The 21,902-nt window shown below is 39.9% G+C and overlaps 1 long non-coding RNA gene across 1 annotated transcript; it reads right to left on the minus strand.

Annotated features, from left to right (window-relative positions):
* Positions 1-288: 288 nt before the first annotated feature.
* On the minus strand, positions 289-3,404 carry LOC148123411 (uncharacterized). Its single transcript, XR_015738472.1, has 2 exons — positions 2,946-3,404; positions 289-1,186 (listed from the first exon to the last, which is right to left on the minus strand). It is a non-coding gene; the product is annotated as an uncharacterized LOC148123411 (long non-coding RNA).
* Between the last annotated feature and the right edge of the window lie 18,498 nt (positions 3,405-21,902).

Below are 21,902 nucleotides of genomic sequence, written 5' to 3' on the forward strand. Positions count from 1 at the left end.
GTTTGTCATGGGTCTCCTTAGTAGGCCCATGCAACTGGAGGGATATTGTTGACAGAGGTTTCTGTCAGCCCAGTCCTGCAGCTGTTCAGTCCCAAAGAAACACATAGAGGCTTACATTAATTGTAAACTGGTTGACCTATTAGCTCAGGCTTTCTTATTAACTAATTATTACTTCTTAACCCATAATTATTGTCTGTGTTAGTCATGTGGCTTTGTACATTTTATCAGTAAGGCATTCTTGTCCCGCGCTACTGTCTCGCCAGCAAGAACCACGCGGGACACATAGGATCCTTCTGCAGTAAAGCTTTATGTCTCTTGGGAGCTAGAGCATAAGCCACATGGCGGAGACCCAGATAAGATGGAACCCATCCCTTATAAAGGAAACAGACCCCGCTCTGGACGTGTCTTTCTTGGATTGGTCAACTGCTCCCAGTCCCAGGTGAAACCTTGGGAGTAGTGGAAAATACCAACACATGTGAGCTTTCTAGCTCACCTGGCGGTGCAGCGCCATCTATGGTGGAGAGTGTGGTTGCGGCCCTCTACATCTCCCCCTAATTTTACTTCTTTGCAGAAAGGCAACTCCCTAGGAAGGTAAAAATAGAGGTCGCACTTCCCAAAATGAAAACATTAAAATGGGCTTACACGGAATCTGTCCCTAGGCTCATGACACCTGGAACCTATCCGGCCTGCCCTCTGCCAATTTTCTGGGAAAGGGAATATATGGCAGGAAACCCTTAAGCAGAGCGACTTATCTCTCAGAGAGGGCCATTCTCTGTGCGATGCTTTTAAGCTCGACAACCTTCAGGGCTAGCTAAGCCAAGCACTCCACCCTGTGCAATGGACCATTGTCCTAGGGGTGCAGGAGCTGGTTGGCTTAAACCTTACTGCTTTAACATAAATAACCACATATCAGTAGAAGCTCCCTGTTCCAGGGCAGCCAGCGCTGTGCAAAAACCACTTTGTCCCTATGGCTTTGGGATTTGAGTCAGCAGACCATCCAGAGGAGAAACACTATTCCATAGCATAGGACTGTTCCAAACATTCCAACCCCCACCCATTCTTTGAAGTAGGGGATGAAGGACACAATCCAGGACTGGAATCCTTTGGCCAGGCTTATGTCCACTCGCGTGGAGTTGATTGTCACGATGGACCATCTCAAGGAGGACAGCAAATCATCAAAATTCTCCTGCAAGATACAAAGACAATTCTCGGGACAAGTTAGCCACTTTTATAAAGTTCTCATATGGTACACTGGTCACACATAAGGCTGGAGTTTTCCATTCACAGCCCAATTGGGCAAGCTGCCATAAGCTATCCACCTGTTCTTTATTTTACCTCTAATAGATGTATCTATGGTAGCCTGTTGATCCAGGGCTGTAGTCACTGTGGTAGATAACTGATTGAGGGTCTTTGTTTTTTATGATATAGGCCGTGCTGTCCCAGTGGCGCCTAGGAAAAACCCAGGCCGTGTTTGTTGATATAAGGTTTAAGATTTATTGGCTCCCGTATTCCTTGCCAGTACGGTGGCCTCGGGCTCCAGAGCCCGCCTGCCATCCAAGGGCTGTGTGCGTGTGCGGCCCTGGGCCTGCTCGCTGCGAGGCTCCCCGTGTCCCGCTGTGCGGCTCCGCCTGTCCCAGGACAGGAAGTGGCGGCTCCACCCCCAGGTGCCCCAGCCTTTTCCGCGGGGCTAGCCTAGTCCTCCACGGCGGCTGTGTTGGTGGGGGAGTGTGGCGGGAGCCGACACTCAGACCGTGGCGGCACAGGCCGGCAACATCTCAAGGTCCGCGCCAGAGCCGCTGCGGCTCAAGGGGCCAATGGGAGAGGCGGCGAACAGGGCCGCTTTCCTACTAGCCAACTCTCAACACCTGTGCCACAGCAAAAGCAGCTGTAAACAAACTCTCACAGACCCAGCCAACGACCCAATCACTTTAAAAATCTAAGGGCTTTTTGCATCTACCTCCCTGTGGATCCTGAAACATTAGATTTAAAACCAAATAGTTGTAAGCTGCCATGTGGTCACTGGGGAATTGAACTCACGACCCTTGGAAGAGCAGGCAGCATTCTTAACCCCTATGCTATCTCTTCAGTTCCTTATTTAGATGGAAAATCTCTCGGGCTAGTAGCCAGCATTGTTCGCCCCGCCCGTTGCCCCAGGCTATGCCTTTGTTACCTAGGATCAGCACAGCTCAGCTCAGCCAAGCGGAACAGAAGCCACTCCAGCCTCAAAGCCCCTCACAGTTTTAGGCACATTGCAAGCCTTCTGACCTGGCAGCTTGTGGCACCGTTCTCATTCTCGGTACTGCTGTGATACCCTCCAGGCCAGGCACCAACTGAGCCTGCGCAATATGCCTCCCACCATAGCCACAGAGCAAAGCTCCGCTCCAGCCGCCCTCCAGCCCCAGCTGCACCCACTCCGAGCCCAAACCGGTGTACGGAGCAAAGCGGAACTCAGAGAAGCAGGCTTGAAAGGACCTCATTTAATCTTTAAGGGAATTTGGGCGTCGTTTAGTCTCTTTGGCTGCTTCCTGCTGTTATTGGGCCGCTGCATTTTAGGGGTATACATTACAACATTTCAGGAGGTCTCGGTGATTCAAACCACGTAAATCCCAAGTACACCCTTAGGCTCTCCCCCTCCGTGGAGACGAAAACAGAACCTCCCTCCCAAAACACCACATCCTCAGCAGTCTCCAAGTTCAAATATCCCTCTCCCATCCAGTACACAAAAGACAACATGAACAACACAACATAAAGCTTTTGACCCTGCAAATCAGCCCTCTCCCCCATCCTCACTCTCTTTTAAAATCACTGGGGGGTCCTTTTTAACTTATTTTCTTTTCTGTCTCCCCCATTCTTTACCGGAGGGTCCTTTTTAACTTATCTGGGTGCGCGCACAACCTCCCACTGCTGCTCAGTTTCTGATATGCTCTCTGGACTTTAGAGCGTACCTTTCTGAGCACGCATGCCTGCAGTTCTGAATCCTCCTTGTGTCCAAGGGGTCTCCGGTGGTGCAAAGTTCTTCTTTTTCCCGGGTATCAGCACCAGATGTCCCGCGCTACCGTCTCGCCAGCAAGAACCACGCGGGACACATAGGATCCTTCTGCAGTAAAGCTTTATGTCTCTTGGGAGCTAGAGCATAAGCCACATGGTGGAGACCCAGATAAGATGGAACCCATCCCTTATAAAGGAAACAGACCCCGCTCTGGACGTGTCTTTCTTGGATTGGTCAACTGCTCCCAGTCCCAGGTGAAACCTTGGGAGTAGTGGAAAATACCAACACATGTGAGCTTTCTAGCTCACCTGGCGGTGCAGCGCCATCTATGGTGGAGAGTGTGGTTGCGGCCCTCTACACATTCTCATCTTGCTTCCTCTGCATCTGAGTGATGACTACAGACTGAACCCTTACTCTTTCCAGAATTCTCTTGTTCTGGTCACCCCACCAATACTTCCTGCCTGACTATGGGTCAATTTCAGTTAATATTTTATTAAACCAGTACAAATGAAAATCTTTACAGAGTACAAGACCATTGTCCCACAACAGGAACTCATGCCTGGTACTGGAAACCTAGTCAACTTCCTAGAAATAGTAAGGTTATGGACCTCAGAAAATAATATATTCCCATTGATTTTTGGACTGATTTCTTACTAAATTCTAAATTTTATTGTTTTGTCTATAGATCAGTGGACTATGATAAAATTCTTATCACAGATGCCTCTCTTCACAGAATATGTGATCCTCACAGAAAACCACAATGGACACAGTGCAAAGATGAACAGACCATGGGAAATTGAGCTCCCAAAAATACATCTAAATCACAGCTCCTGCATCTATGGATCAGGGCACATCAACAAAGAGGAGAGCCAAAATACTAGGCAGTCTTCTGTAAAACAGTTTCTACTAGAAATTGTTTTGTAAACAAGACTGGAATGATGGCAATATCAATAGACATGTTAACATGGAAAGGGGACATAAAACTAGCCAGCATAGTTGGGGAGGTCATAGGCCAAAAGGTAGAAGGTGATATTGTTATTTTCCTAAATGGTCATGTTGTCAAATTGCCTTCTAACTGTTTATGTCCATAGCCCTGGGCTGTTCCAAGCTTTAGTATGGGAGACTACTTTCAGCAGTGCATAGCCATCAGTGCAAAGATTCATAAGTGCTCAAAGTGTTGAGAATAAGAGAATGAGTGCTCAGCTCTAAATGGGTCATTTTTATCAACCACCTCACAGACGTTCATTGAAGAGAAGCAAAAAGGATGAAAGAGCCAGAGATAAATTGTGATGAATTGTAAATCTCTGCATATGGCATGACTATCAAACTGATAGAGTGACAGAAACTATAGACAAAACTTTAAAAAAATCAAGCCACCTAAAATTTGTCATAAATGAGGGAGATGCTTTCCGGGTCCCTTACCTGTGCTTGGAGACATTGAGAGTTAAGAGCTGCTGGTAGAGAGAAAAATCATTATTTTTAAGGATATGACATGGTTTTCCATGCTCCACACCCATGTACATATGGGAAACACTATTTTCAGTTAGTGAGTTATCAAAAATAAAGACTTGAGGGAAATAGGTTACATGATTGGGGGATATGAAAGGATCTTGAGAAGAAAGATGGACAATGGATGTGATCTATTTTGTTGAATATATGCACTTAATTGTTAAGGATAAAGAGAACTTTTTTTATTAAATTGCCTTACTCTAATTATATTATCTTCCAGTTAGTCAAATTAAGATGTCATGTTTGTGAGCCATGGTTTGTAAACTAAGAAACCAGCTTTAGTGGTACATATATTAGAAAATGAAGGAAAACAAACAACATAAAGTCTTACTCATGAGATATTGGGTGTACAAAACTACTGTTAGCCTTTCATGTTAACTTTATCTTTTTCCTAAAATAAATAACTTGAATTGAATTTTTTTGTTTGTTGGTTTTTTATTTTCAAAATAGGGTTTCTCTGTGTGTCCCTGCCTGTCCTCAAACTCACTCTGTAGATAAGATTGGCCTTGAACTTACAGAGATCCATCCCTCTGCCTCTACCCCTCAATTTCTGGGGTTAAAGATGTGCACCACAACAGTCTGGCTGTAATTTTAATTATTAATTTTAAATGATGTGAATGTATGTTCATGTGTATATGCACATGGATGAAATACATAGGAGCACAGAAAACAGCCTCACATCCTCCTAGAAGGCTAGTTCCAGGCACTTGTGAACAGCCCAGTGAGAACACTGGGAACCAAATTCAGGTTCTGTGAAGAAGAGTATGGTGTTCTTAACCTCTGAGCTGCTACCATAGCAATTTACAAAATTTGGATTAAATGCTCAAATAGTTAAATGAGGCTTATTGTTGTAGTCTTACTGGACACTAAGAAATGAGGCATAGTAAACACAGCTGGTAATACCAACACAGCTGTCACTGGGTACAAGGTCACAATGATCCATTACCTTTTCATATATGATCCAATGCAGACACCACAGAATAGAACATTATTTATCATTGCTAAGACAGTGAAAGTGAAAAAAAAAACAAGTCTAGGTAGGTAAAGTCTTTGGATTATGATGGACTCATGATTGAAAACCCTGCAATATGCCTCAGTGGTCCTTGTGCCAAATTTTTCTTACATGGGAGAAGGTATAAATACTGCAACTAAATTAAAACAAGGCAAAACAAAATGTGCATTTGTGTAGTCTATTCGATTTTTTAGGTTTGTTTTGATTTTCATTTTTTTTGTGTTGGAAAAGAGAAAGAACATGAGGTTGGGTGGTCATGGAAGTGGTAAGGATTCAGGATAACTTGGGAGAGGGGACAGAATATGATTTAAATATATTGTATGGGGAATGAAGATAGTTTAGGAGTTAAAAGCAGTGGCTGCTCCTCCAAAGGACCTGGGTTAATTTCCCAGCATCCATATAGCAGCTCAGAATTGTCTGTAACTCCTGTTCCAGAGAAGCTGATACTTTCACACAGACATCCAAGGAGGTAAAACACCTAAGCACATAAAGTAAAAATAAATTAAATTATCAAAAATGAGTTGTTTGAAAAAAATTATTCTTAAAAATTTAAATAATGGAAGATCACAAACAAAACAAAAACAAATGAAAAATTCTGTAACTAAAGAAAAAGAATTTACAGAAACAACGGATGTTATTATGCCCAACTTTCTGATCCCCAAATGAATTCACAGAGCTGGATTTCTGATGCAAATCACATGAGGGTTTTCAATATTCAAACTCATGTTTGGACCAACACGTTTTCAGCATGCCAGCATGGTGGGTATGGAAAGTGCGGACAGGAACCTTGGGAGGGTAGAACTTTTAAAGGGAAAATGCTGTGATCAAGGAAGTTCATGTCCTGTTGTCTTGGAATTGGTAAAGAGGGCATAGGGTAAGGTAGTTTCTGAAACCACTGGACTGCTTTCGGGCATGAAAACCTAATAAAGACCCATTAATAACTGACAAGGTATCTTCAAAGACAGGATGCCTCCTAAGAACATCTGGACATCATTAAATTTTATGATCCTGTTCCTTATCTCCTTAATTGACCATTTTCAGGTTATCTGTTCAAATTCTGCTATTGCAGCACTTTTCTGGATCTGAGATTGGGCCCTCCTCATTATATGGCTGAAGTTGAAGCCCCTTCTTTAAAACAGAAGTTGCAAAGTCAGGTTCCGACAATGTGACAGTGTGAGAGTTCACCAGTTCCAGGTATGTATAGGTCATTTCTCTGTCACTTTTTGCTGGCCTGTTCAGTGGTGTATAGATCTTGTGAACAAATAGCCAACCTTCTATGTTTTCTACTTGGTTGACTCTTCTTTTTAAATGTTTTATCATCTTCCTTGCAATCTCAGCAGCTCTCTAAGATACAGACTGTGACTGAGTAAAATGGGCCAAATGGTGAGGGACTGATTCCCCAGCTGGACAGCCTAATCTCTATGCCCTATGCCTTAGGGCATATGCCAGGCTGCCTACCCCACCCACCTCAACAGCACTAGCTTAGCCAGCTAGGGTAAACCTCCTGTAGGCAGACTGCTCCAACACTCTCCCCATTGGATCCTGCAAACTCCAAGACCCACTCTTCCACCAAACTCACACATACCCTGTGACCTCAGCAACTCTTTGAGACACAGACTGTGACTGTACACAACAGAACAAGAGAAGATTGACAAGCCCTCCCATCCAGAGAGCCCAATCTCCAGGTCTTAGCAGCTCTAGCTGGCAATCAGGCAATTCACCTATAGAGAGATTTTTCCAATACTCCCCCATTAGACTCCATAATCTGTATGGTATACTCCTTCCCCAAACCCCCCAATTCCCTGAAAACCCCAGGGGCTCCCCGAAACACAGATTGCAATGCACAGAGTACATCAAGGGATAAATGACTAGCCTTCAGGTGGAGAATTCAATATCTAGGCCATAACCCCTAGGACAAAATTTCAGACCACTCCCCTACCGCCTCAGATGTAGTAGCCAGCCATTGAACAAGCCTCTTCAAGGAAGGCTGATCCAGCACCCTTCCCTGTAATCTACAAGTCCCACTCTGTCTCTAAATTCACCCATCTCCACAGACCTCAGCAGATCATTGAGACAAAGTGTGACTGCACTGCGTGGAACAAGAATGGCACCCCAAAACATAGAGAACAACTGCAACAATTGATCCATGAGAGAGCATCCCTAAGACAGAGACATTGAGTGCCAGGATTGTACCAAAAAGCAAAAACATTGCCTGCACCAATTGGAGAAAGAGATGACTTTGCAACAATGCAAGAATACATTCAAAAACCTAAAGAGCAATATGTCAACACCACAACCTAGTGGTCCTACAACAGGAAGATGTCAACATCATAATATAGGAGAGTCAGAAGAAAAAAAGACCTTAAATATAAATTGTTCAAGATAACAGAAAGCCTTAAAGAGGAAATTAAAAATTCCCTCAAAAATGGAGAAAAAGACAAACAAAAAATGGAAGAAATCTATAAATCTCTTAAAGAGATCCAAGAAAAACAAGAAAAAACAATCAAATAGGTGACCAGGATGGCCAAGATGGGGCAAGGACAGAGAGGGAGAGCATGGAAAAAGATATTTTGATTGAAGGGACTAGAGACTTTATTATTCATTATGGGACTAGAGAGAAACTTGGCACTATGGAAATTTCCAGGAATCTACAAGGATGACTCCAGCTTAGACCCTAAGTAGTAGTGAAGAGGGTTCCTGAACTGTCCCTCCCCAATAATCAGATTGCTAACTACCTTAATTGTCATCATAGAACCTTCATCTAGCAAATGATGGAAGATACAGAGATGCACAGTTAAGAACTGGGCCAAGTGCCCAGAGGCCAGTTGAAGAGAGGGGACAGAGATGATATAAGCAAAGGCTCAAGAACATTATGGGGTTATGCACAGAATCATCTGACCTGAGCTAGTGTGCACTCACTAACTCTGGACTGACAGTGTTAGAACCTGAATAAGACCTAACTAGGCCTTCTAAATATAGGTGACATTGTTGTGGCTTGATCAGTCCATGGAACCAATGACATGGGGCCAGGATTTATCTCTATTGCTTGAACTGGCTTTTTGTAGACTGTTCTTATCGGAGGGATACCTTGCTCAGCTTAGATATGGTGGGAGGGCCTTGGTCCTGCCTCAAAATTATATGCCAGACTTCGTTGACTTTCCATTGGAAGCCTTACCCTCTCTGAGGAGTGGATGGGGAATGTAGGGGGGTTGGAAGCATGGAAAGAGGGGAGGGAGTGGGAATGTAGTTAGTTGATGTGGGATGTCCTTCTGTATATGTGTTATTTTTATTGGATACTAAATAAAGCTGTTTTGGCCAATGGTTTAGCAGAGTAAAATCAGGTAAGAAATCCAAATAGATAAAGAAAGAGTAAGTGAAGTCAGAGAGATGACATGGGCTACCAAAGGAGAAGAACCAGGAATATTTCTAGTAATCCACAGCCTTGTGGGAATACACAGATTATTAGAAATAGGATAATTCAAGATGGGAAAGCAGGCTAGAAATATGTCTGAGTCATTGGTCAAACAGTGTTGTAATTAATATAGTTTCTGTGTGATTGTTCAGGTCTGGGCGGCAAAAACAAAACAAAACAAAACACAACAAAAAAACAAAACAAAAGAGCAACCTCTGCTTTTAAAAATGGCACCAATGTGAGGCATCTATGTCCATGTAAAATCTAATGAGTTTACAAAGAAATTCTAGACACTAAAGAGCAGAGTTAAGCACGGTTTCTTGGTAAGAGCATTTTCTCAGGTGGGTTTGTTTGCTAGAGGCAAGCACATCTTTAAGAGAAGGCTTCCTGACTCAGCATTAGCAGCAAGAAATGCATGGCTTCTTTAAGACCCAGCTTCCTGTTTCATGCTGATCATGTTATAAAGTACTTAAATGGGGTCTGTGTGCAATGTGTTGCAAGTTGTTTAATGGCGACATAAACATGCTGTGTCCCTGGAGTTGGGGAAGTGAGCATGGCTCACAGAGTCAGGAAACATACCCCAGTCATGTAGGATGGGGCAGAGCTAAAAGGCAGGGAGTTGGGCCTAGCCATGCATGCTTAGCATTATAAAAAAAGTGCTCCTGATCAAAAAATGATTACAGATTTAGAGAAAAATAAACCTCTGAATGGGTCACAGTTTATTTTTAAAAATGTACATAGGCTTGGGAGAGAGAAGAAAAAGAGCAAGATAATAAAATAAATATTATAAAGTAATAATGTAAAATGTAGGTCACATAAGGAAGAAAATGCACAAGAGAGTCTGGATTGCATTTTCCTTAAATTTTTTAACTATGAATGAGGTAACTATATAGAAACATTTCATTGTATAGACTGCTAAGCTAAACCAACATGTATACTTTAAAGGCATCTTGAATTCAAAATTTGAGTCTAAGGCTATGTTACTTTATAAAAGACATTCTGCTTTTGTTTACACATAAGATGAGAACCTGTGTATTCCTTCCAGGGTAATGTGCTTTGTTGAAATAAGAAAACTTGAAAGGTCTTTGTGAACCCTAAAATTTCTTCACTTAACAAACAGCAGGAAGCAGTTTGAAGAAAACTATGCACAAGTTCTTAAAATGATGATATATATATACATATATATACATATGTATACACACAAATATATATATATATATATATATATATATATATATATATATATATTCTATTTAAAAAGGGTTGGGTATATGCATAAAAGCTCTGGACTGAGCTCTCAAACTCCAGTGCAAGAGTGGGAGGAGTGAGAATATGAGCAAAGAGTTCAAGACCATGGTGGGTTTACCCAGTGAAAGAGTCTACATGAGCTAATGGGAGCTCATAACCACCAGTTGGACTGGGAAGGACCAAGAATAGGAACAAACTAGTCCCTCTGAATGTGGCTGATAGTTGCATGACTGGGGCAGACTGAGGGACTACTGGTAGTGGCACTAGGATTTATCCCTATTGCATGTTACATATTGACTTTTTTGGGAACCTATTCTGTTGGAGGAGGGGCCGCTTCTTTGTTCCCAGCCACTTAGCCCCGAAGTAATCACATAGACACTGTATTTATTAAATCACTGCTTGACCCATTAGCTCTAGCTTCTTATTGGCTAACTCTTGCATATTAATTTAACACATTTCTATTAATCTATGTATCACCATGAGGCTGTGGCTTACTGGATAAAATTCCTAGAGTCTGACTCTGGTAGAGGATTTTTTGCTTTTTCTCTGAATCCTCCCTCTTTCTCCCAGCATTCAGTCCAGTCCTCCCTGCCTAGCTCAGTTCTGCCCTGCCCTGCTATACTATACGCTCAAAGCAGTTCTTTATTCATTAAAGGTAATCACAGCATACAGAAGGAAATCCCACATCGCTCTTCTCTTTATATGGAAACCTTGCTCACCGTAGATATAGTAGTGAGTACCTTGGACCTTCCTCGAAACAATGTGCCTTACCCTCTCTGAGGAATGGATGGAGTGGGGTTGGGAGGATATGTGGAAGGAATGGGAGGAGGGGAGGAAGTGGAAACTTGGATTGGTATGTATAATGAAAAAAGGTAGTTTGTTTTCTTTTAAAAAATAATAAATACTTTAAAGAGAAAAAAGGGGTTGGATACAAATGTTTAATGGTCATAGTCAATTTCTAAACAAAATTAAGGGGGATATGATATACAGATGAATACTTGATATTGGTATGGATCTTAGACTATTGATATAAATTTAAGATTAATATTGTTACACATTGTATATGTATTTCTGCTCTTGTTTAAGGTATTGTATATGTGCAAATCACTTAAAAATGAAATGTTTAATTAAAAAATTATTGATTAATACATAGCCATTTATAATAGTCAAAATTGTAGTCATATTAGTTAGGTTTTCTAGATATACAGAGATATATTTCAGTTAGATAAACTTCAACACTTCAAAGATCTACAAATTATGGCATCTAAAAGGTCTTAAGAACTTAGATTTTTCTCAACATTAGGACATGTCTGTTTTGGACAGTACCAACTACTTTGGAGAGGTTGATGGACATTGAAGAAGTTCATTATGGAATTTACCTTTAATGTGACAAGGCTAACCATTTATGTATAAAACTGCCCTTACCTGGACTGCTTAATGGTGTCCTGTATGGGCTGGATGTGCAGAACCCACAGAGAAATGACTGATGAACTTGTCTAAAGAAGATGAGACAGTCCTCAGGGTTCTAGCTTCATAACAGAGTCTGCCAGACATTCTAAAGGACACAGAAGAAAGTGAGTGAAAAAATGCTAATAAAGACAAAACAGTCTTTCAAATTCCTGCTTCACAGAAAATGAATACTATAGACCTGTAGGCTGAAAATAGTTGCCCCAATGCTACAGAAGAACTTTGGATGACTATCCAGGCAGTGAGGTGTCTCTATCAATGCTAGAGTTTGAAAGTTGCTCACAATGCATTTCATGTTTACTCAGGTAATATTGTATCCTTCTGGGTTCTTTGATGAACTTGAAGACAGATAGTTATAGTTACAGATTTCCTTAGTTATGAAAAATAAATTAGATATGAAACCTTCCAGATACAAATAGACTAAATATTAAAAGTGTAATTCTTGTTTGATATATGTTTTGTATATTTAATTTTCCTCTGTTAAAGTAAAATCCTTCCTTTTCATTTAGACAGAAGAGGGAGGTGCTGTGGGATGTCCTTTTGCATATGTGTTGCTTTTATTGGATAATGAATAAGCTGTTTTAGCCAATGGCTTAGCAGAGTAAAGTCAGGTATATATATATATATATATATATATATATATATATATATATATATATATATATCCTACCTATATATATGTATGTATACATATATATATATATATATATATATATATATATATGGAGAGAGAGAGAGAGAGAGAGAGAGAGAGAGAGAGAGAGAGAGAGGGAGAGAGAGAGAGAGGACAGAGTCAGAGAGATGCCATATAGCTGCTCAAGGAGAAGGATCAGGAACCATTCAAGTAGGCTATAGTCTCATGGCAATACACAAATTAAGAGAAATGGGTTAATTCATGATGTAAGAGCTAGGTAAAAATATGTCTGAGTCATTGGCTGAACAGTGCTGTAATTAATATGCTTTCTGTGTCATTATTTGGGTCTGGGTGGCCAGGTAAAGAAAGAGCATTCCTCCACTTATAATTGGTATCTAAAATGAGAAAAGGTTGTTTAAAGAAATTTAAAAAATCATATCCATTTACTGTGTGGGTGTATATGATTTGGCACATTTGAGTCACAGTATATGGAAGTCAGATGATAATTAAGATGAAATGGTCATAGAATCTGAACTCAAGTTGTCAGGTTTAGTAGAAAGCATCTTTACTGATGGTCCTTTCTACCAGTATGGTTTCTTCTTCTTTGATAGTGAAGTTCTTTTTAATCTAGTTGCATTAGTTTGAAGGTGTGTGTGTGTGTGTGTGTGTGTGTGTTTGTATGTGTGTGTGTATGTGTGTGTGTATGTGTGTGTGTGTGTGCTTGTGCATGTGTGTGTTTCTGTCTGGGTTTGTGTTTATTTAATTAATATGTGGATATCTAATTCATACCTTCAAATGCATCCTCTATTTGTTCTCTGAATACTTTGACATTTTATCTCTGTTCCCAGATAGCTTAACTTTGCAACTTTTCTGACTTCTTTCATTGATTCCTATTAGAAGACACACACACTTTTCTCATACTGTGAAAAATCAGTTTTATATTCTACTTAGCCCCTATGAAATTCAGAGTCCTATAGTAGAACTAATCATGTTCTTCAATGCCTTTTTCAAGCCTTTGGCCCAATATTGAACCATAACAATAAAAACGTTTTGCCAGAGAAATGCACAAAATTTACTCTTGGTGATCTGCTATGTTTTTGTCTTCAAATACTTGATAAAACCCTACCTCTAGGTCCAGAAAACAAGCCATTCAAAAATCTTTCATCCTTGCTCATAAAAATTATTCCAGAAGTCAACAAAATTTTTGAGATCTCCTTTTAAAAGTCCAAAATCTTCTGATTCAAAGTTGCTTGTATCTTACTAGGGCAGGTCAAACAGAACATTACAGGAAGTAGCATGTATCTCTTCTCTCCTTCTACACTTCTGATACAGAAAATTGAAAGGGTTCATGAGAGAAAGTATCTACCATAAATGGGTACTCTTCATATACTCTGCTTATAGCAAGAACACCAGAAGCACGAGAAGCCTTTTTCTTGTTTTTATTTATTAAAAATTTCCACCTTCTCCTCTCCTCCCATTTCCCCTCCCCCTCCCTTTCCAGCCCTAAGAGCAGTCAGGGTTCCCTGCGCTGTGGAAAGTCCAAGGTCCTCCCCTCTCCATCCAGGTCTAGGAAGGTGAGCATCGGAACAGACTAGGCTCCCACAAAGCCACTACATGCAGTAGAATCAAAACCCAGTGCCATTGTCCTTGGCTTCTCAGTCAGTCCTCATTGTCAGCCACATTCAGAGAGTCCGATTTGATCAAATGCTCCTTCAGTCCCAGTCCCAGTCCCAGCTGGCCTTGGTGAGCTTCCATTAGATCAGTCCCACCGCCTCAGTGGGTGAATGCACCCCTCTCGGTCCTGACTTCCTTGCTCATGTTCTTACTCCTTCTGCTCCTCATTTGGACCTTGAAGCTCAGTTCATAGCTCCAATGTGGGTCTCTGTCTCTATCTCCATCCATAGCCAGATAAGGTTCTATGGTGATATGTGAGATATTTATCAGTGTGGCTATGGAGTAAGACCAGATCGGGAATCTTCTCCTCAGCTGTCCAAGAAACAAGCTGGGAACATCACCTTGGACACCTAGGAATCCCTCTAGAGTCTAGTCTCTTGCCAACCCTAAAATGGCTCCCTTAATTAAGATATCTACTTTCCTTCCCCCATATCCACCCTTCCTCCATCTCAACCATCCCATTCTCCAAAGCTCTTCCCAATCCTCTCTTTCTCCCTTCTCTCCCTCATCTCCCCTTACCCCCAACCCACCCCCACCCCCATGCTCCCAACTTTTTCCTGGCAGTCTTGTCTACTTCCAATATCCAGGAGGATAAGTATATGATTTTCTTTGGGTTCACCTTCTTATTTAGGTTCTCTAGGATCACGAATTATAGGCTCAATGTCCTTTATTTATGGCTAGAATCCACTTATGAGTGAGTACATACCATATTCATCTTTTTGGGTCTGGGTTATCTCACTCAGTAAAGTGTTTTCTATTTTCATCCATTTGCATGCAAAATTCAAGATGTCATTGTTTTTTTACCGCTGAGTAAAACTCTAAAGTGTATATTGCCACACCTTCTTTATCCATTCTTCTATTGAGGGGCACCTAGGTTGTTTCCAGGTTATGGCTATTACAAATAGTGTTGCTATGAACATAGTTGAACAAATGCTTATGTAGTATGATAGGGCATCTCTTGGGTATATTCCCAAGAGTGGAATTGCTGGATCCAGAGGTAGGTTTACTCCAAGTTTCCTGAGAAACCGCCACACTTGTTTCCAAAGTGGTTGCACAAGTTTGCATTCCCACCAACAATGGATGAGTAAGCTTCTCAGTTTAAGGAGATCCCATTTATTCATTGTTGCTTTTATTGTCTGTGTTATTGGGGTTCTACATAGGAAGTGGTCTCCTGTGCCCATGTGTTGTAGACTACTTCCCACTTTCTCTTCTATCAGATTCAGTGTGTTCAGATTAATATAGAGGTCTTTAATCCATTTAGACTTGAGTTTTGTGCATGGTGATAGATATGGATCTACTTTCATTCTTCTACAGGTTGACATCCAGTTATGTCAGCACCATTTGTTGAATATCCTTTCTTTCTTCCATCATATACTTTTAGCTCCTTTGTCAAAAATCAGGTGTTCATAGGTTTGGGAGTTAATATACAGATCTTCTATTCTATTTTATTGGTCGACTTCTCTGTTTTTAAGCCAATACCAAGCTGTTTTTATTACTGTAGCTCTGTAATAGAGTTTGAAGTCAGGGATGGTAATGCCTATGGAAGTACTTTTATTGTATAGGATTGTTTTGGCTATCCTAGGCTTTTGTTTTTCCATATAAAGTTGATTATTATTCTCTCAAGGTCTGTGAAGAATTTTGTTGGGATTTTGATGAAGATTGCATTGAATCTATTGATTGCTTTTGGTAGAATCCCATTTTTACTATGTTGATCCTCCCAATCCAAGAGCATGGGAGATCCTTCCATTTTCTGGTATCCTCTTCAATTTCTTTCTTCAAAACCTTAAAGTTCTTGTCAAATAGATCTTTCACTTCCTTGGTTAGAGTTACCCCAAGATATTTTATGCTATTTGTGGCTATTGTGAAAGGTGTTGTTTCTCTGATTTCCCCCTCTGCTTCTTTGTTCTTTGTGTATAGGAGGGCAACACATTTTTTGGAGTTGATCTTGTATCCTGCCACATTACTAAAGTGTTTATCAGCTGTAGGAGTTTTTTGGTAGAGTTTTTGGGATCACTTATGTACGGTATTATATCATCTGCAAATAACAAAAGTTTGACTTCTTCTTTTCCAATTCGAATCCCCTTGATTTCCTTATGCTGTCTTATTGCTATTGGTAACACTTCAAGCACTATATTGAAGAGTTATGGAGAGAGTAGACAGCCTTGTCTCGTTCCTGGATTCTAGTGGGATGGCTTTGAGTTTCTCTCCATTTTATTTGATGTTAGCTATCAGTTTGCTGTATATTTCTTTTATTATATTTTAGAATGAACCTTGTATCCCTAATCTCTCCAAGACCTTTATCATAATGGGGTGTGACTGCAACTCCATGAATGTGAATGATCCTCAACCAACTGCATCACTGCAGAGCCCCACCCATCACAGATAACTATATTGTTGTGTGATACTTTTCTCAAGGAAATATCAAGAACTGTCTGTTTTCCAGATGGAGAATGGAGAAACACAAATTAATTTCACCACCAAAATCTAGCTTGGTGAATCAATGAACATATTAGAGACATATACAGGAAAACATATGAAGTTTGCTTGCAGGACTGGGGATGACTCAAATCCCTCTGCAACGTGAGTGTTGACTCATATGAACTGGAACCCTGGAGCTCTGTGGATGACCTGCAGGCATTGCCACAATTGGAACACTTTTCTAGGCATTTAATGTGGCCTTTCTTTACAACAGTCATCACTGTTTCTTTAAACTTAGAGAAAGGAAACCCTTGTTCACATGTTAGGTTCATGACCTTCCTCAGACTTTTGAGTTACTCACTTCCAGAAAATTTACTAGTTTTCTATTAGACTTTTTGAGACTCAACAAGCCTCATTTCAGGACAGAATGTCCTAATTCAGGGGAAATTAATATATAGGACTTTTGAAAAATGTAATATGGAGTCCTGCTTTGAATTCACCTCTCTTTGACTCTTCGTACTAATTTTACTTTCCAGTACCTTACTTTTGGACTCAATCTTAATAATTTCTGCCCTTCTACTGCTTAGGGGTTTGATTTACTTTTTTAAACATAACTTTAATATGCCTCATAAAGTTATTTATTTGAAGTTGCTTTCACTTTCATTATTTTATTTCTTTTGAAAACTTTTAAATTCAGTCACGTAATTTTCCTGCTAGAGCTGCATTTCTTTTGTAGATTTTTGATAAGTTGTGATTTTTTGAATTTTTTTTACTGTTGATTTCTATCTATATTCCATTATGATCAGATAGAAGATAAGAACATATTTCAATTTTCCTATATTTGGTAAGAGATTTTTTTGTGTCCCAATATGTGGTCTACTTTAGAGCAAGTTCTAAAGACTGTTGAGAGGAATTGTCCTTTGTAGTGAGTGTATGTGAATGGCGAATTCTACAGACATCAGTTAGGTTCGTTTGATCTATGAGGTTAAATTCAATGTTTCTCCAAATGGTGAGAGTGGGACATTGAAAACACCTTATATCATGATCTTGGCATTAATCTTCTATTACATGCCATATTTTTTATAGAACTGTGTGTATCCACATTCGATGTGTATATGTTCAGAATCAGCTTCTTTTACATGGATTGTTAACCTGGTTAATAAAAAATAATGTTATTATCTCTTCTTATAGGCTATGAATCAAAGTCCATTTTGTCAGCTATTAGAAGAGTGATGTCTACTTTATTCCTGGTTCCCTTTGCTTCATTCCACCTTTTTAACCTAACATAGGTTATGGGGTGTGTTTCATATAGACAGGAAAATATGGAAAGATCAACCCTGTTTATAAAAGATGTCTTTTGTTTGGACACTGAGACAACTAATATTCAGTTATTATTGAAAGGCATGTGTTGACACCTGTCACGTTCATTTCTTATTGTTTAGTGCTTTATTGGTCCTTGTTTGTATAAAAGATGCCATTGCATTACATGTTTATATTTGTTTATAGCTACCTTCAGCTCCCCATCTGTTCCTGCCCACTCTTCTCATTTCTAATCAATTACTCACATATCTCAGGCTGGTCTTCAACTTGCTATGTAGCCCAAATGGCTTAAACAATTCGTCTTCCTTACCTCTGTCTAATTAGCGGTGAAATTACAGGAGTCTTCCCCTGCCCCCAATCAGCCCATTTACTTTTATTCTGCCTGCTCTTTTTATTTCTTATTCTGGGTATGCAACCCAATGGCTTTGCACATGCCAGACAGGTACTCTTTTGCTGAGCTAATACAACTTAGTCCATCTTTTCAGTTTCTAAATTGTCTCTGCAAATGGATTTTTTCAGGTAGGTGATCCTGTTTATATTTACAGTGCTGGCTGTTGGAATGGAGCAAGTCTAAAAAAATATTTGCTGATTCTTTTGAAAATAGCAGTGATGAAAGAATTGTAGTTACGTAAAGAGCATCTCAGCATCAACATAGAAAGGAGGAGAAGCACAGGTAGGGGACAGAGGCGGGGCAAGGAGGCAGAAGGAAGGATTAGAGGGGAAAGAGGTGGGAGGTATCCTTAAGTAAAGTTCCAACATTTTGTGAATATGCAAGAGAAAATGAATAGATAAAACTTGGAGAGTGAACCTTGCTTGGCTTTGATTGTAGTTTCTGATTTTTGGGTAGGAACTTTGAAATGTTGAAATGTTGACGGAGTCCATTCAACTTTGATGCTGTTTTAATCATTAACAATCTGGTCCATGTTAGTAAGGTTATTGTTTACTTTTCATGTAATAGTTTCAAACATCAATGTTTCTGTTCCTCACAAGAATAACTGTCCGTGCTTTATGCTGACTATTTACACGGTAATCACTAGGTTTTGCTACTAGGACATGCTTGGTTCTGTTGGCATTCAGTTCTCTGATGTTTTACCTTCCCAAATTGAATCCAAAATGAACAAATAAAAGCTTTGATCTATCTTTTGCACTTAAAATTACTTTTGTAGATTTTGAAGGGGGACCTGGGGCCGGGGAGGGTGAATCACAGATTGGCTTTCTTGAGACACAATATTATATTAAAATAATTAGACAAGTTTGAAAAGTTGCATGTGAATATAGGCCAAGATAGAATTTAAATCAGATTTTCCATACTTTCAATTGCTACTCAGACAGGGAAAATCTGTTCTGTCTGGGGAACAAGAACCCTCTAATAGGTATAGGGGCCTTCAAAGGAAGCACAAAAGAGATGAAATGCCATTATCATTGATTTATTGAATTGTCCCAAAGACCCCCAAAGATCAGTACATATTTTTGAACCATTTTTGTGTGGAAATGTCAATGCATAAAAATGTCAAAAGCTTTATTCTTGGGGAATGTTTAAATTATATCATTTTAAAAACTCCTAATTATACTTCAAGTCCCACCCCCTCTTGATTGAGCCCCTGACTGTGTACTGGTTCTAAGTTAAAGATTTGTGAGCAGTTCACCACAAACCACAAACAACTCTGCTAAATTAGTATATACTGAACTCCTTACAGATTCCAAATTTTAGCTTTTGTCAGATGTTCTGTCTAATTTTATGTCAACTTGACAGAAGTGAGAGTCATCAGGGTGGAGGAAGCCTCAATTGAGAAAATGCCCCCATGAAATCAAGCTACAGGCAAATCTGATGGTGAGAATCCCAGCACACTGGAAGTGGAGCCACCCCGATTGAGTTTCTGTGCCCCACCAGCTGATGGTATAACTCAGAATATATTGGACAAATAAATTACTTTTAGACTTATATCCAAAATTGTCTGCATAATTAGATACAAATTAAAATGTTAGGTATTATATAAAAGTAATTTCCATGCATACATTTTCAGGTATTCTGTATTGTGTGGGGCACTCAAAGAAGGTGGGTCACTCCAGAATGCAATTCAGGCTCTATCGCAGCAAGGAGGTCCAGACTGCGATGGAACAAACTTTGAACCATTGTACAAAAGCATATTTATGGATTGTTACACAAAGGTTGCATTTGGGTATAAGTTCCTCATTCTAAAGCCCCATCAGTTCATTTATAAGTTTTATAAAAAAAAAAATAATGGCACCTGTGTGATGTTAGCATCTTCTCTAGTTGTGTGTTCTCTAATTAATTAATTAGTTTGATTAGTACATTACTTGGTTAATTTAATTAGTTAGAGACAGTCTTTTGTTAGACCTGAATATATTTCATCAGTTCAGCTAGGATGACTGACTGGTCAATGAGATCTGACTTTACCAGCTCTACCCTCAAAACATTGGGGTTCCATATATATGCTCCATTTTTATGTCTGGCTTTTATGTGGGTGCTTGGGATCCAAACTTAGCTCTTTATGCTTGTGAGGCAGGTACAATTCAGCTGAGCTATATCCCCAGCTCCTCTTCCTATTTTCAATCAAGTTTTTAGTACATAAATAATGAATTTCATTATGATATTTTCATGTATATCATATTTTATTCCTCTTCTAGCACACCTCTCTCTGTAATGAGAATTAAAATTGTAGTCTCATACCAGATAGTAGTGAAGCACGCCTTTAATCCCAGCACTTGGGAGGAGGAGGCAGATCTTTGTGAGTTTGAGACCACCCTGCTCTATAAGAACTAGTTCCAAAACAGGTTCCAAAATTACAGAGAAACACAGTCTCGAGACAAAAATAAAATAAGATAAAAATAAAATTGTCTCATTTATGCTAAACTATGGTCATACTATTGAGCCCCAAGCTTCTCACTGTTGATTGCCAGAGTCCATGCATGTTAGTTTGAATGAGAATGAACCCATAGACTTAAGCATTCCTGGTTCCCAGTTTGTGGAAATGTTTGGCAAGGATTAAGATGTGTACCTTTTTAAAGATGCATGTCACTCAGGGTGGACTTTGAAATTTCAAATGTCAACCATTCCAAGTTAGCTCTCTTCATTTGCTTCATGCTTGTGAATAAGGTAATGAGCTCTCAACTATGGCTCTACCACTATGTCTGCCTGCTCGCCAGCAGCCATGCTCTCTGCCATGATAATCTTAGACTCAAACCCTCTAGAATCCTAAGCAACCCAGTATAGTCTTTCTTCTATAAGTTGCCTTTGTCCTGGTGTCTATTCACAGCAAAAGAAAAGTAACAAATCCCCAGAGAAGTGCTCCACCACTCTGTTATATCACCAATGCTTTTAAGGTCTTAATTGGACATAGGGTTTTGTTAAGTTACTTAGACAAGAATACATGCTTAATGTAAGCCTTCCTAGCACAGAAATGAGAAGCATGGGTGGCCATGCCAATCCTTAGACCTCTCTTCTTAACAAGACTTCAGTTCTCTTTACTGAAGAGAGAGATGGAGTGAAGGAGAGGAGGCAGCATCCTTCATGTGATGTCTAGCCAATACCCGCTGTTGTTGGCAGTAGAGCTACACTCCAGTAGTCGAGTAGGTAAGTCAGGAAGCCACAGTGACTTCAGAAAAGCATCTGTGCTTTTCTGACCTTGACAAAGAGCCATAATGGACCTTTTTTCTGCTGAATGGGTTGATCCAGCATTGGCATTGATCAGGCACACTGTCTCACTGGGTGGACAAACCCCTTGCTGTCCTGACTTCTTTGCTCATCTTCTTCCTCCTGTTCTTCAACTGGACCTTGGGAGCTCAGCCCAGTGCTCTGATGTGGGTCTCTGTCTCTGTCTCCATCCATTGCCAGATAAATGTTCTATGGTGATATTCAAGTTTTTTTAAGAAAAGTAAAACAAAAAAAAACAAAGAACAAAAAAAAATCTTAGAAGAAAATTTTGGTTTTCAATTAAGACAGACAAACACTGCCAAAATGTACACCATGTTTCAAGCATAATGAGAACAACCAATGATAGCAAAACCATAACCAGGCTCGTTGATGTTAACTGACAAATGCAGTTACTTCATAAGTTGAGGCAAATTGATTACACGATAAAAGCCAGTCTGGGCTATAAAATAAGACCTAAAACAAATAGCTGCTTTGGTAGCAAAAAAATCTATAATCCTAACATTTGGGAGGTAGAAGCAGGAGGATCAGGAGTTCTAATCCAGT

This window comes from Myodes glareolus, chromosome 1 (genome assembly GCF_982192425.1).
Source record: "Myodes glareolus chromosome 1, mMyoGla1.1, whole genome shotgun sequence".
Classification (NCBI taxonomy): domain Eukaryota; kingdom Metazoa; phylum Chordata; class Mammalia; order Rodentia; family Cricetidae; genus Myodes; species Myodes glareolus.